This window comes from Musca autumnalis, unplaced genomic scaffold (genome assembly GCF_047663935.1).
Source record: "Musca autumnalis isolate F117 unplaced genomic scaffold, ASM4766393v1 scaffold_3, whole genome shotgun sequence".
Taxonomy (NCBI): Eukaryota; Metazoa; Arthropoda; class Insecta; order Diptera; family Muscidae; genus Musca; species Musca autumnalis.
Window position 1 is genome coordinate 251,617,648 of NW_027411866.1, and position 16,694 is coordinate 251,634,341.

General features: G+C 33.6%; 1 long non-coding RNA gene across 2 annotated transcripts in view; it reads left to right on the forward strand.

Moving 5' to 3' along the window:
* Positions 1-11,892, forward strand: part of LOC141397384 (uncharacterized) — a 194,969-nt gene extending 183,077 nt beyond the window's left edge. The window contains exons 4-5 of one of the 2 annotated variants that reach the window (XR_012411390.1): positions 11,447-11,636; positions 11,691-11,890. This is a non-coding gene — a long non-coding RNA (uncharacterized lncRNA). Of the gene's footprint in view, positions 1-11,446 lie in introns of both variants that reach the window. The other variant, XR_012411389.1, reaches the window with a different exon arrangement.
* The last annotated feature ends 4,802 nt before the right edge of the window (positions 11,893-16,694 follow it).

The following is a 16,694-nucleotide window of genomic DNA, read 5'->3' on the forward strand; positions in this document are numbered from 1 at the left end:
CTGTCTCAAAAACGATCATCAGGCATATTAGAAAACGTCGTAAGTCCAATTTTTGGAAATCGCGGTTTTTGTTACAGAATGATAGTACAAGTCAAAACTCGTCGTATGATATAAATAAAATGATATTGTCTCGCGCTTTTCTATATGTTTTTCCCCTGTCGGAAAAGGTCGTAAGTTCAGAAAATGTGGAATTTTGAGTACGAATAGGTCGTAAGTCTTCCTCTTCATTGATATCAATTGTGATAATGTATGCGTTCAAATATCACACATATTGCAAAATTTGTAAAAATCCACATTTTTACTGTTTTTTATCGTATATCTTAATTTAAAAAAATCAGTAAAAAATCAAGTATTGTATGTTTGAACTGAATTTTTTCTCATCAATGGAAGAGTTTATATGAGAAATGTATAGTGGAATAACTGCATTGCAGTTCCCACACACTTATACATATACTAGCATGTGTCCGCTACTTTGTCAGCGAAAAGTTCACATAAATAGAAAAGATGATGCAAACATACTTTTTATTTACGCCGTTCATATTTTGAGCATTGAAAATTTATAAAGTAAACTATGAAAAATTTTTCAAAAATACAAAATTCAATTCCTTACATGCCTAATACTAATGGCACAAAATTAATACTTTTCGTACTCGTATGGCGGGTTTCTGTAAGAAGATTCGAATTCAAATTCGCTCGTATTAACACCAAATACACCCATTCCAAATTTATAGTACCTATTTCAAAATCAACCTCCTTATCTTAACCCTACGCACCAGCAGTGACCCTAATACAGAACATTTATTACTTTCCGTACGTTTATAGTACTTATAGATCCAAAACGACCATGTTACCAAACTTCGGAATCCCAGATATATTCCATTCCACTACATTTGGTATGCTTATAGTCCCAATTTTCCCCTCATATTAGCCTACTCATCATTTGTGACCATAATTCAAAAACTACAGTTCTATCCCTTCATCTAACACCAAAATTAGTACTTTGTTGATAAAAAATATATGGAAAATCACTTTTGAACATTCTTCCATTGATGCAAATTAACCCATTAAAGCATAGCGTCCGTTTAAACGGACGTTTTTATTTCTTACTCCAATTCTTTATTTAGGTGGATGCATTCGATAAAACTGTTTGGGATGATTGAAAATATATCACAATTTATAATTATGAAGTGATTCCCTTCAAATTTTACATAAGCACCATATAAAATTTCAAGTAATATATACGACAAAAAAAGTAAGAATTGGAATTTTTTACACATTTTGCAATATGCTTGGCATTTGAACTCATACTGTCAAGTACAAAGTTTCGTTGCAATATAAATAACTAAATTATTAAATATAAATTAAAAGATTTTTGTTCAAAATATTGGTTCATTGGCTCCGATTGTCATCCACAGGTGTTGGCTAGTTCTTTGCAATGTACCCCAATTATGGATGACGTTAAACATTATATCTGAACTACATTAGCTGTAGTATTCTGATAAAACACAAATTTTCCTGTGGTCCAACGACCTTTTCGTACTCAAATTTCTACGTTTTGTGGGCTTACGACCTTTTCGTGCGTAGCATACGATACCTTTATTTTTTGTAATTTGCATAAAGGGAAACCAAAAATTAAATTTGTCTATCCGATCATTGGAATCTTCCTTGACTTAAGCTATAAGCTCGTGGAAAATTTTGTCAATATTGAACTATTAAAGCTACCTCTATCGAGATTATGGTTACAATACAAGCAATTAAAACTGTGGGATCCCAGTATTATTAGGCCGAAACTCTGCTATCTGACCGTGTACATCAATATAATTGACATTAATAGAAGGTCAAGAATTCCACCTCCTCCACCTCGAGAAAACATTTTCGTTTTGTTCCACTTCCCCTTATGATCATCGCCAACATCTTCTGTTCGGAACTCTACCTCTCCAAATTTTGTGGACGATTGGTCCATACTTGTGTCTTTGAGTTTTATTACAATTTTTAATGGACGACGCAGAGTGGTTCAGAATTGTTTTTTCAAATCGATTTGTTGTCAATGAGAGCCGTACCTAAAATTTTCTGAGCGACATTTTTGCAGAACATTTTGAAGCTGAAAAACGTCATCTTGTGGTACTTTTATAACGGCTCTTAAAATAAAGGACGAAAACGACATTGAAGGAAGCGAGTTAGAAGGTCGAAGTGAAAATAATCCTCATTCGATTTGACTGTAGACATGTCATCTCAAAAATAAGCTAAAACAACAGTGAACAAAGATATAACGCTAATTCCTGATGCCTTACAGAAAAAACTTCATCACGCCATAACGCGGAAGTTTGACTCACGGCGAATCTGTCCTTTGGGATTCTTAATATACTCACCAAAGCTTTCATCTCCAAAAGGAATTATCTCTGCCCCAAAATTTATGTTCACAGTGTTATAAGTGGTCAAATTCGGTCTGGTAGTTGCAGAGAAACTCAAGGTCAAAGTTAAACTTTTGAGTTTTTTTTACTATTTTTCATCAAAATATCAGTGTTTTTGTGTTTTTTATATCTTCCTATATATTAAAGATGGTCAAACGCCAATAAATAAACCATAAAAATACTAAAAAAAATTGCTCAACAATTTTTTCACAAATTTAAAAAAAAAAATACAAAAAATTTTAGTTTTTTCAAAAATTAAAAAAAAAATAAAAAGTCCTTTGGTTTTCATAAAACTTATATAACTCGTATAAAAACTTATATACTCAAAAAAAATGTCCATTTGTTTAAAAAGCAGTAATTCATATTGGAAATGGTATGAAAAAACAAACATTTTTACCAATGTTATTTCAATAAATTTAAAAAAGTGTTAAACGGCCGGAACGGTACTAGTACAAAAGTATATATGGATTGAAAGAGGAGACCCTCGAGCATCTTTCTGTGAAAACAGAACATTGTTTCATGTTGCTCCACTAAAGTTCTAGTCCATTAAATTTGCAATATCATAAAATGTAGAACCTGAGGAAAAATAAAATAGCTCATGTAGTGTAAACGCTACAGTAAAAAAAAAAACAATGAACACATCAAATCGGACGATACCGTTAGATAGGGGCTATACCAATTTTTTGTAGAGTGATTACAACATACGGACAGACGGACATGGCAAGATTAGTCCGATGTGTTAAAACAGAACAACAAGCTAAATGTAACCTCCATACTATGGAGGAGGGTATAAAAGTCCAAACGCTGAAGTAAAAAATCCTACAATTGTGTCCCAACGGAATAAAATTTCATCAAACAAAGGTATTGAATCAGAATAAATTAGGGAATAGTACAGATTTTACCACCACAAAAAAATCTTTAATACAGAAAGTGGTAGAATGTGTTTTTCTTCCTCCTGAAAAATTTCTAAAAATGGACTTATGACCTTTTAGTTACTGAACCTAGGGGGATATCAGATTAAGTCAAATATAATTTTGAATTACAACCACAATAATATATATTAATAATAATTCTTCCACACACATCACAGACGGGGCAAGGAAGAGTGCACCCCGATTCATATTAGCTCAATGATATGGGACCTACTTTTTACTGCCGAGTCCGAAATGGGTGCCGTACACTTGAGAAGTTTTATATGACTAACATACTCAGAAAATGTCACCGCCGAAAATGTTCATGTTCTGGTCAGGAATTGAACCGCAGACCTTCTCCGGGTAACGGGCCGTGTTTACCACTTCACTAGAATACCACTAGAATAGTTGTGGAAATTATCTATATAATGAAGTTTCGTTGGTTTTAATTTTCGATTTTCATCAAAATTTGTAATCCAATTTGATGTCTCAACTCAAGTTTATATAATTTTTATTAGCTAAACGAGCGTCTTTAATAAAAATATAATCTTTGTTTGATAAACTTTAAGTCAACAAGTTAACATAACATATGGACAAATATTTTCCGAACATTAAATATCCCAAACTTGTCTCAATAATGGTTTTCTTCTAATTCCCCTTACATCATTACCAATCAACAGTGTTGTGACTCACCCGAGAAAAAGGACCCCTTTGTTGCAGCAAACGTGTGATAAATGGGTTAAAGTTCCAAAAGTCACGTCCACTTTCGATGGTGTTTTGATAAATAGTTTTGCTTTTCTTTATCTTTTTTGCTATTGTCCCATGCACGTTAACCTTGAAAACAATTATTCAAGCTGTGTTCGTTTTGGCAACATCCATCAATACAAAGAGTATTCTCAATGAATTACCAAACAAGGGAGATGGCAGAACAAAAAATAAAAGGTTTTGTGGTCACAACAAAGGCAAACAGCAACAAGGCATATAGCAGACAAGTTGTCGTTGTGAGTTGCTCTTGTGAGTTGTGAGTTGCTCTTGAAAATAATATATTTATCTATTTCTATGTGTGGGTGTATCCTTCTTGAAGGCGTTTTTGCACCACGTGCCAAAGCGCATCGGTGTCGTTTTCCTTTTTTTCAGCTTGGAACATTACCTTGTTTTTCCGGACTTCCACTCGCAAATCTGGCGCCAAGAGAATACACGAGACGAAAACAGAAATTTTTAATTTTTGCCAAAGACAGAGTGTTGGTGTATTGAATTATGAAAATATAATTCATTCGTATTGCTGAATAAATATAAAATTTTGCTACCAGAAAAAGGGTTAAAGACAAACCCCACTAGAAGTTTTTTCGTTGATACCATTACATACATACATAGATAATATTTTCGACGAGGTTAAACATGTTCGTTTTTTTTCTTGTGAACTCACTAACGTTAATTCTCAGCAGCAATGTAGAGGTATCGTATTGATTTATATTCATTATTGATATATAACCCGAGGACTAGGATATCCCCGGTTATACATAAATCAATAAGAATCTTGTGATTTGTAAGAAATTAATCCAACAATTATTAGTTTCACTTTCATTTTCCTACCGACAGGGACCGTAATAAAAATAACCCAATATCAGGCTTCAAGAGCATATGGTTAAAAAATCTGTTTAATATTTCACAAACGAAAATTACAATAAAATAATATATTATGACCACACTGAGGTTAACCTCTTGTGGTGGTATTGTTTTAAAAACTAATTAAACTGCTTGCGAGCAGGTGAGTGGATAAATATACATGTATATTTGGATAAATTTGACCCGACTGAACTGATGACAGGAACTGAATATATTCAAATTAATAGTCAACTACCCCACACACGAAAAGTGAGAAAGTGTTGGATGGCAAACGCAGATAATATAAAACGTCGTTGGTTGTTTGTCTGGCGGAAACACAAAAGTCACAGGACATCATTGACAAATGGTTGGTCACATTGTTGTTTGCTTTCAACGACGATAAATGGGCGATAAAAGTAATAAAAATTACACCGGATACGAGTGGTGTAGCCAGAGGAGAAAAAGAGGGAAGTTAACTCCTGTTAATGAATACCCAGAGACAAGGAACAAACAACGTGGTTGGGCAAAAAATATTTTTTTTTTTTGCTATTGCGTCAAGACCTTAATCTGAATAAATTAAATCAATGAACTGCTCAGAACTGACATAGAAAGCAAAAATTATTTGCTGTTGATGACCAAAGTACAAAAAGCTCAAAACAAACAATTATTTGCTTATTTTTATTGACTTTTCATGGCAATAACGTTTTGTTATTGAAAGTCATTGCCTAGGACCTGCCAAACTAAAAAGAAAAATAACCTTATAACATGCAAATGTTCTGCCCGAGCATCATTGTTGAAGAGCCATAAAAACAACTTCCGTAAAAGCGAAAACAAAAAGTCAAACAGCATTTGACTCTTAAATTGTCAAATGAATTGAAAATATCTGGCAACAGAGCCAGTGAAGCATAAGTTAGCCATTGCAAGGATGCTTGGCGCTGGATAACGCCTATGTAAACCACTAACAAAACGAGAGCGAAAAAAACAAGTTGAAACGTTACAGCAAACCAAGCCGTTAAACAATTTGGTGAAGATATAACTGGACTTGTAGTCATCAAAGAAAAGAAAAAACTCCGATGCTGTTCAGGTAATCACGTGACAGAAAAATCCAATGGTCTGGAAGAATAAAATTCGCATAATAGCAAACACAGAGGGAGGCAAACAACAATATTTTTCTTTTCCAACCGGAAATTGTACAAAATGTAACAGTCCTCCACAAAAACGTATAGATAATATACCAAAAATAGTTGTAAATATATATGGTAACAAGTAAAAGAGATTCAGTCGACTGTGCCGACAGAGATATACCCTCAGTCTATGTGAATAGAAACTTTCATCTGAGAACAGATCGAATGTATTTAGGGTCTTTTCAGAATTTTGTGACCCTTTTTGGACATTTGAACTTGCCCTTGAACTTAAAAGTTAAACAAAATTTGGACTAAATATTAGAAGATCCCAAGTTTGGACCAAATTTGTTGGCCCGTTTAAGAGATATCGTGCATACCATTATAGTGCAATTTTTTTTAAATATTGGGGGAAGCACCTGCAATTGTGGACCAGTATTGCCCATCTCGAATTGAAATCATCGAATCATCATAAAACTGAAACTAAATTTGCACAAAATACTACGAAGGCCAAATTTTGGACCAAACCGGTTAATCAGTTCGAGAGTTATCTTCAGCCACTACATATGGTGCCATAGGGGTTTTTACACCTTTCGGGCTGTTTTCTCAAGAAGTATGGAAGTATGGATTTGCACTGAAAAAACTTTTACCGTCGTAATGGATGCAGCGAATGCAAGTTGGTTCAACAAAAATCAAAGTGATTCGAGAGCTGGTCTTAAAGGGAACTTATCCGAAATTTTGTTTGGCAGGTACCAGAATGAGTACACAAATATAACCCTATTCAAACCTGACCTATGTCTGGTAGATATGGTAGGATGTGTACAGTTTGGACCAAATCAGTCGAATTTTTTTGCACATTTTTGAACTTTTGTGAGGGAGGTAACTGAAGGAGTGGACCGATATGGCTTATCTTCGAACTTAAACTATATTTTCAAAAAAAAAAAATATTACGAAGGCCAAATTATAGACCGAATCGACCGATCCTTTCAAGAGTTATCTTGAGCTTCAGCAACTACGAGTACACACGCCGTCACAGTGATTTTTTGTAACTTTCAGGCTATTTTCTCAGGAAGTATGGAACTGCCCCTGATGAAACTTGTACCGTCGTACGAAGCGATTCAAGAACAGGTCGTAAACTGAACTTCTCCGAAATTTTGTGTGGTTGGTACCCGAAGGAGTGAATCGATTTTTTTTGGGTCGATTCCGTACTGCGACGCGAGTCGTGTCGCGTTGCCAATTGCAATTTTTCCATTACGTATGGCAAAAGTCGAGCGACGACGTCAAATTCTGTCGCAATAAAGTTCATTTTCAGGCGACAAGAAATTAGCTGTCGCCGTGCATTTTTGCAAACGAATAAAAACAAAAAAAAAAAAAAATGAAACGTAGATCACATTTTCATTTATTTTAAGTGAATTTTATTAATATTATATACGTTTTTTGGTGTTTCAGTACTTATATTGGTAAAATTACTACAAAACAGCAATTTGAACGTAGCTCGTGGAGTCAGACTTTTTGGCGAAACTAAAGCCACTTTTGATGAGGTGTGGAAGGATGCTGTGGAGCAATTAAATAGTTGTGTGCGTACACCAGATGAATGGAACAGAGTATGGACTAATTTTAAATCCAAACAAAAGAAACAAATTTCTTAAAATAGGAACATTACAGCTACAGGAGGACCATCACAAGAAATATCTTTGTCGTCGATGGAGCAAGCGATAGCAGACTTACTGCCAATTAATATGGTTTCAAATCCTGCAGGTGCGATCTACGGAATTGAAGACACATGGGATGATAATAACAGTGAAATTGGACAATCTGCTGAGGTAGAAAATGAAAAACCTCAAAATGAAGTAGAAATTAACAACGTACTTGCCAACAAAACCTTTAAACTAAAATATCATTTTCTATTCAGACATAAATGGCGAACATCTTCCTTTGGTCGCATTATATGTACATACGTGTGTTCCGTCAATGCATCCGATAACGCCCGGGAAATTTGTTTTTGAATAAAAATACTTTTTTTTATTTTTGCCTTATTAAGGCGAAGGCCATTTATAGCGATATTTAATCAATTCTCTTTCGAGTTGAACTGTTAGGCCTTTAGAGATACATTGAAAAATTAGGAGTCTACTGAAGTCCCACGCATCCAACCATTACACTACGTTTCACGGGTGGTAAAGCCGATCTTCAGGTGTATTAGGATGTTGTTTTTGTGGCAGACGAAGGCAAAGCTTAGAAACTAGTATATATATCGCACTTCATTAGATAAATGTATATGCGAAATTATGTCAGTTAATTGAAACTCCAAACTTTTCCTATAGTCCTGCTTGGTAATTTCATTTTTCAATGTTCACAAATACTATGGTAAGTTTTATTCCTACATCATTTGTAATTGCTCTTCTTTATCAGAAGATTTTTTATTTTTGATTTGATCATCAATTATTGTCTACTCAAGTTTTGACAAGTTGATGGTGGCTTAGAACGCTAAGACGCCGGCAACCTTGACACTCAGTTGTCGGAGACCCAGACATTGAAAAATGAGATTACCAAGCAGGACTATAGGAAAAGTTTGGAGTTTCAATTAACTGACATAATTTCGCATATACATTTATCTAATGAAGTGCGATATATATACTAGTTTCCAAGCTTTGCCTTCGTCTGCCACAAAAACAACATCCTAATACACCTGAAGATCGGCTTTACCACCCATGAAACGTAGTGTAATGGTTGGATGCGTGGGACTTTGGTAGACTCCTAATTTTTCAATGTATCTCTAAATCTCTGAAGAATAGCGTTTTTTTGAAGCCGAAAATAGGCTTTAAACCTAAAAAAATAAAATTATTTTGATGAATGTTGGAAACCAAACAAACTAGCAATACTGATGACAATTCTAAAGAATTAGATTTATCTCTTAAGTTTCGTCTGATACATGCTACGTTAACTATATCTTCTTCACTATCATCAAAAAATAGTTCCACTGAGCTTATCATTTTAGAAAACTATAACTTTTGTGTACAACTTGTTCTGATATTTTTTCTAATTTATTGAAATCAAAACAAAAAACGCTCCGCTACATCACCGATAACTTGTTATCGACGATTATTTGCTACCGCTTTACGTAGTGCATTTTTTTAAATTTTGTCACAGAGACGATAAACGACGCGATATTACTCGCCTCACACTACGGAATCGACCCATAAGTCTAGTAGATATTTCACGATGTGCAAAGTATGGACCAAATCGGTTACTCCCTTCAAGAGTTATCGTGCGCACACATTTTCCGAACATTTCCGAACTTTTGGTACCGGAAGGAGTCGAACTTAAACTAAGTTTGGACAAAATATTACGAAAGACAAATTTTGGACCGAATCGGTTAATCCGTTCGGGAGTTATCGTGCGCTCCAGCCAGACAGACAGACGTGGCTAAATCAACTCCAAACTGTCTGAAACACATTTCGTCCAAACATACTAGGGGTCTAAAACCAGTATTTCGATGAGGCACAATTTGCCCGTATGAAAGTGTGTATACCTTCGTTAGCATAAATGCTTTATTTTGGTAAAGATGACATTTTCCAACATGGCCCTGAATGTGTAAATTTCATTTTCTTAACAAAATACTCTCTTAAAATCCCAAAAATAGTTAGTATTTCATTTCTTTTCTTCAAGTTGGATATGAAAATCTTTGGATTCTAATTCTTGTGTGACGTTAAAAATTTTTCTCCATAACTTTTACTTCTGCTGCTGGTGGAAGTCCATAAAACAGTCTTTTAACATGTGTAGTAGAGGTAAATACGCAATGCACATTAATTAATAAATTATAAATACATAAAATTGTTGATAGAGTAAACGAAATGGCAAACCGTCTTACATCCTGAATTAAAATGTTGTTACGATTCATCAACCTGCAATGTTCTGATTTTTGTATTCTGAAACTATTAGTCATGTTTACCATATATATTTAAAACTTTAGATTTTACTTCTTTCACTTCTTTTTATTAAGCACACTTATGTGGGGAGGGTATTATAAGTTGGTTTTGGCCAAAAAGTTTGTAACGCATCGAAATAATGGTCGTAGACCCATACTCATATATACCAAAATGAATGTTTCGACGAGCTGAGTCGATCTGGCTATGTGTGTCCGTCCGTCCGTCCGTCCGTCTGTCCGTCTGTCCGTCTGTCCATCTAAACCTTGTAATCACGCTACAGGTCGCAATTTTGATCGGATCGTCACGAAATTTTGGATGCTGATGGGGGTCCCGGAGGGGAAGAAGCCTATTGATTTTAGTGATGGTCGGATCATATTTAGGGGTCGGAATGGGCAAAAAAACTTATGTGGATAAAAAGACAACGTTTTTCCAAAGCGAATATCTCAGCTTCTGTATGGAGTATACCAAAAGCAAATGAGAGTAGAAAATATCACCTTTCTAATGATGTAAAGCAGGTTCCCGTAGGTGGTCAAACAACGAAGATATCACAATAGTCGCAAATAAAACCCAAAATTTCATTTTTGCGATTTTAATAATAATGACGAATATCACACCTTCGGTTTGGGACCATCTAACAGCAAAGCCTGACTAAGAATGTAGAAATTCCCATTGTTAAAATTATGCAAAGTGGGTTGGCGTAGGTGGTCAAATAATAGAGATATCGCAATAGTACATCCCTAATACATCAATTTTTCACTTTTTCTGCAATCACACTACAGGTCGGAATTTTGATCGGATCACCACGAAATTTACTCACAGAGATAGAAGCATATTGATTTTGGTGATGTCGATAGTTGTCAAACATAAAATTAAATATTAATTATTTTGGTTCAGATCGCCTTAAGTCATATGGTATAAAAGCCAGATAGGTGAAAACTTTCGTATCTCCCTAAAAGAAATGTTTTCGAGTGAAAAGATTATGCAGTGGTGTAGGGTATCGCATAGTCGGCCCCGTACCGACTATAGCCTTTTCTCACTTGTTTTTAATTTATCTGTTTCAGGTTGCGTAGGTTAAAGTATTAAATTGTAACGTTTCAAATACCCACACATTCTTTATCCTTTACGGTCGCTAAGAGGTGGTATTCTCGACAACACAACAACAGGGATATTGCTCATTTAGCAACGGAAGTACTTCCATTACGCTGCCCACTCATATTCTTCTGTTGAAAAATTTAATAAAAAATTGTGGATTAATGTGGGTCGCGGAAATTTATTCTACACAATTATGATTAGACCTTTAATATATTACTTAATGATATGGGATATTTATTCTTATCAACCACTATGATCTGTCATTCTAGGAGACTTTCAATAGTAGTGTTCCATATTGAAATTATTTAGAACGTAGAACGTTTTATTGCCTTTAATCAGTTTAGCAAACCATCATTAAATTTATTTCTTTTTCGTTTTAGGTTTTCGGTTTCATCAATTTAAGGATCGTATGTTATTCAATTGAAGCGTAGACTGTCGAAAGTCCAATAAAAAATAAAAACCTCTCTGGATCTTCGTGTAATTCTTCTGGACAACACAACTCTGCAATTCTTAAGCTTAACATCGAGCTTTAGCCTAACAATACACCAGTTGATAACGTGTTTAAAAGGGGTATTTGTACGTAAAAATTTTAAGACACGTTTGTTTCTTTTCTTTGTTTTTCAGATAAATCAGTGTGGATAGCGTCTGTGCATCTATAGTGTCACGCGGACAATATCGGGGAACCCTAAGGACTAGAAGTACCATAACTTAGCATCCCACTTTGTGGCCATAAATTAAATTAGTAAAAATTATTGAATTTATAATATAGGAATATGTTGTTTTTAATGCGTTACTTGAGATTTCAATAAAAATTTATAAAAAAATAGTCTAAGATTTTTTCTTGTTGGCGGACAAAGTATAGAGGAATGTTTTTACTTCAGGTTGTCATAGGATGAACAAAAAACTGATAATAGTAAAATGTACTTTTTTACTCTACAAGATTAAAAGTGTAATTTAAGATGGTTAAAGTGAAAAAATGTTAAATTGTATTTAAATTTCATTGTTTTACCATTAAATGCATACTAATATACATATATATGTATAAAAGGGTGCCGTTACATAACTCCCAACGGACATAACTCCCAAATTTTTTGGGGCCTATGTTCTACCCCCCTTAGCGGACATAAGTCCCAATGGGAGTTAAGTCCGTTTTTAAAATTTGAATGATTTTTATTTATTTTATTTTTCATTTCATAATATAATTTTTAATTGATTTAATTTTTTTAGGAAAATTATGTATATTAATAGTAGCCAATACAAATCGAACTATATTCAAAATTTGACTTCAAACCTATTTAAAATGAAAAATTCTGCCTGCAGGAAATATAAAGTAAGAAAATAAAAATGGTTTTTTTTAATTACCAAATACTTTCTGAAAAACAAAAAGCGCAGCAGGCGAAAATATTTTTTAAAAACATCGTGCGATTTTTAAAAAAATATTTTCACAATTTAAGAAAATAATAGTTTTTGTAATACTGTTTAAATACTTTCAGAAAAACAAAAAGCGCCGCAGGTGAAAATATTTTTGAAAAAATCGCGCGACTTTTTACAAAAATATTTTGACAATTTAAGATCATAAAAAGTTTTTGTAAAAATTTTCACATTACTTTCTGGAAAACCAAAAGCGCCGCGGCGAAAATATTTTGAAAAAATCGAGCAATTTTTTACAAAAATATTTTCACAATTTATGAAGATCAAAAGTTGTTGTAAAGATATTTAATAAATACATTCTGGAAAACGAAAAGCGCCGAAGGCGAAAATTTTTTTTGAAAAAATCTCGTGATTTTTTTCAAGAATATCCTCACAATTTAAGAAGACAAAAAGTTTTTGTAAAAATATTAAAATTACTTTCTGGAAAACCAAAAGAGCCGCAGGCGAAAATATTTTTGAAAAAATCGCGCTATTTTTTACAAAAATATTTTCACAATTTATGAAGATCAAAAGTTGTTGTAAAGATATTCAATCTTCTATATTGAAAAACTTAAATAATTATGATTTTTACAAAATGTCTTCGTCGAATAACTCTGAACTGCTACTGTCATAATTTCGTTTTCAAACAATTCTATGAAATCAGGAGGATTTTGTGGATACTTCGGCATTGGTTGGCACTTAGACCTTTTCAAATGTATAATTCCGCTTACATTCTAACTTCTACTCTATAATTTATAACAATTTTTATGAGCAATAATTTCAAAATTAAGCAAATAAATAATTTTGAAATTAAGAAAAAATCGTTGGGAGTTATGTCCGCAAAACAAAGCGGACATAACGCCCAAAATCATTTTGGGATTTATGTCCGGGCACCGTATAAAAGTATCAAAAAGCCTAGGAGAGTAAAATAGATAGCAACAAAGGTCATTGATTTAAGCTCTTGGTTATGATAGATCCCCATTTTAGTGAACGAAGTCACAGCTCCCCAGGATTCACCATTCTGACACATGTAGGCATATTCTGTAACTTTTTAATAATCCGATTATCGACAACGTTGTCGAAACTAAAAATTTCTTCAAGTAACGATTGTGCTATTCTGAAAAAAAAATTGACAAATTGTCGATATACTTTCGAAAACTTTCAGTTTTTACCAGCTATACCTAACTCTCAACGCGACGTACAAAAATTATTCACCAACCTACCACAGCAACGCTCTCTGAGCATCCGTATTACCCAAATACGTTGAGTCCAAAATCACATTTAAAACACAAAATCCACGACCGAAACTTACTTAAATGTGTTCACTCGTAAAACAAATAATTGTCCATTGCAATGAATTGTATTTCATGTTTTGTTGGGCTTTTGTTTTTTAAAATACAAACACACACATATACAAACAATAACGTTCTGTCAAAGTTAAATTTTTTCCACTTACAAAAAGTATACGCTCGACGTATTTCGGTAATTCTCATAAGAATACATGTGTTCTACTTTTTTCACCACACACGCCCTGGGTATACGGACGTATATATGTATGGGCCTAATGTATTCCTAAACAAAATATACACACAAAATTTTAAAAACCAAAGGCAAATACTATATTCAAAATTGTTGTGGGTTTTTAAACTTCGACAATCTTTGTGTTGTTTTTATGATTTCATTTTTTACAAGAGTTGTTAAAATTTGTTTACAGAATACCGGGGTTCGGACTATTTTCTCAGAAAGTATGGACTTTCCCCTGAAAAAATGTGTGGTATCGTAATGGAGGCAGCGAATACATGATGTTACAAAAATTTTGTGTGGGAGGTACTCGAAGCAGTGGACCTATGTAGACCATACTAGAGCCTGATCTATGCCCCGTATAGATATTTTGATACGACAAGCGTGGACCAAATCGGTTACTCTCTTCAAGAATTATCATGCGTTCAATTTTTTCGAACACTTTTAAACTTTTGTGGGGAGGTACCTTAAAGAGTGGACCGATATGGTCTATCTTCGAACTTAAACTAAGTTTTGACAAGATATAATGAACGCAAAATTTAAGACCGAATCGACTGATCGGTTCGATAAAACTTGTATCGTCGTAAAAATCAATGCGATTCGGAAGCAGGTCCTAAACTGAACTTTTCCGAAATTTTGTGTGGCAAGTACCCGTGGATCAATAGAGTCTATATTGGAATCTCATCGTATTGTGCAAAGTATGGACCATTATTTTGATGAGGCATATTTTGAACAAAAATATATGGTGGTAGGTGCATCTGTTTTCGAGTTATAGTGGACACCGACTTCGAATATACTATTTCGAGAAACACACGTTTACTGGTTCTATGCTACATACAATTCGCAAGGGGTTTATTCTGAACATAAATTTTCCGAGGTTTTTTTACTTTTTCCTTTAAGTTGAAACGGCGGAAAGAAAAATTCACGGGGAATTTACGCTAAATTTTTTTCCTTTAAACTCTAATTTGTTCCTATCGAATTCAAAATATTATTCTTATTGTTTCAAAATAAACCAATATTTTTTTCAAAAGTTGTTGCATTGTTGAAATCTAGTGATTCTATAATTATCGATCTTTTTTTTATTGATTCACGTAAACTGCGATGTCGAAATCATTGCAATTTCATATCGTTTCTTCACACACTGCATTATTTTCTATATAACCGTAATACTTGACTCACTTATCAAATGACTCAGGTAACACGCTTACCTCAAGATTTACTTTAAATCTTCTTATGGTTTACACTACAGGCAATTAAGCAAAGTAATTTAATTTGTTTCTGTTAATTTATTATCGCCCAATAACTTTAACCATTTGTACTCCAAGGTAATGCTCAATTCAATCTCCACATCATTTGCACTTTGAAAATCATGCAATGTTGTTTATGGCTTTTTTGTGGTTTTCATTGATGAAGAAAGATAATTGGTAAATATAAATATTTGCAGAATTGGTTATTATATAACTTACGGACGAACCTGCAACCATTTAACGAAAAATACAAATCATTGAAGAATAATGTCTTCGAGGGTTCATAATCATATTACTGCTTACACTTGCGAATTAATACGTTGCTGAAATAACTAAATAAGCAGAGAAGAACCGTAATAAGGTTTACACTGTTGAGTACATAAAACGTTAAATTGATTTTGGGTGTTTGCAGTTCGTTAATTTGTTATTTATTTGGGTTATGACTTTTTAACAACCTTGTATCCCTTTATCATATTTTGATGATTTTTAACTTAAGGTTACATAACATCTTTATTGAATCAATAAATAATAATTTGGACGCTTTTTAAATTCACTGTAAGCATACACGAAAATACCGAAAATCATATATAAGTTTATTTCAAATATCATACCCATTATATGTGGTTTGTGCGGGACTTTTTTAAAATCGTAAATGGAACAAACGTTATTTTATGAATTAGTGGGCAAAATTGTATTTACTCTCGCAACAGGAAATTATTTTTTGAAAATGTCAAGGCTGTTATGACTGTAACCGTCATATTTGACTCACACAATATATTGTTAGGGAATTGATTGTAGCAGATGTGTTAAATAGTTACTGAGGTACATATTCAAACAAAATACTTAGTAGTTCTTGGTTAGTAACATATTTCAACGCTTTTCTCTGCACGTTCACTATAACTAAAATGTCGCTATTCTATCAAATTACCTGTCATGACTTAATTCTTGACTTTATTTTGTATCCCATGTTTATTCGCGTGAAAAATTTTCCACATGCGGCTGTCGTACTGGCAAGTGCATGCATCTTCAGAATTGCAGGTAAGGTAATCAAATTTTAACAGTTTGTATTAGCTATTCTAATGGCATTATTTCGAATTGAAGAATTTAACTGTGAAGATAAAACGACATGGGATGTGAAGATCTGTCAGAGTGCTATTCGTATGATGTATATAGGAAGAACACAAATTTCGCAGTTGCATTTACACAGGAAGTGCATGGAATCGAACCAACGTTAGCATTACAAATGGTTTATAAAAGCTGCATTGAAATGAAACATGAGCTAGGTGTTGAATTAATGGTATATCGTAGACTAACAAGTAAAAAGTATCAGTCGGCTTTGCCGGCAGAGAAATACCGCCTGTGTGGATAGAAATACTTTTTGTCCCACAAAAAACTTATGTATCTAGGGGGGTTTTCAACATTTTGGGCGTATAATCAGACAAAAGTATGG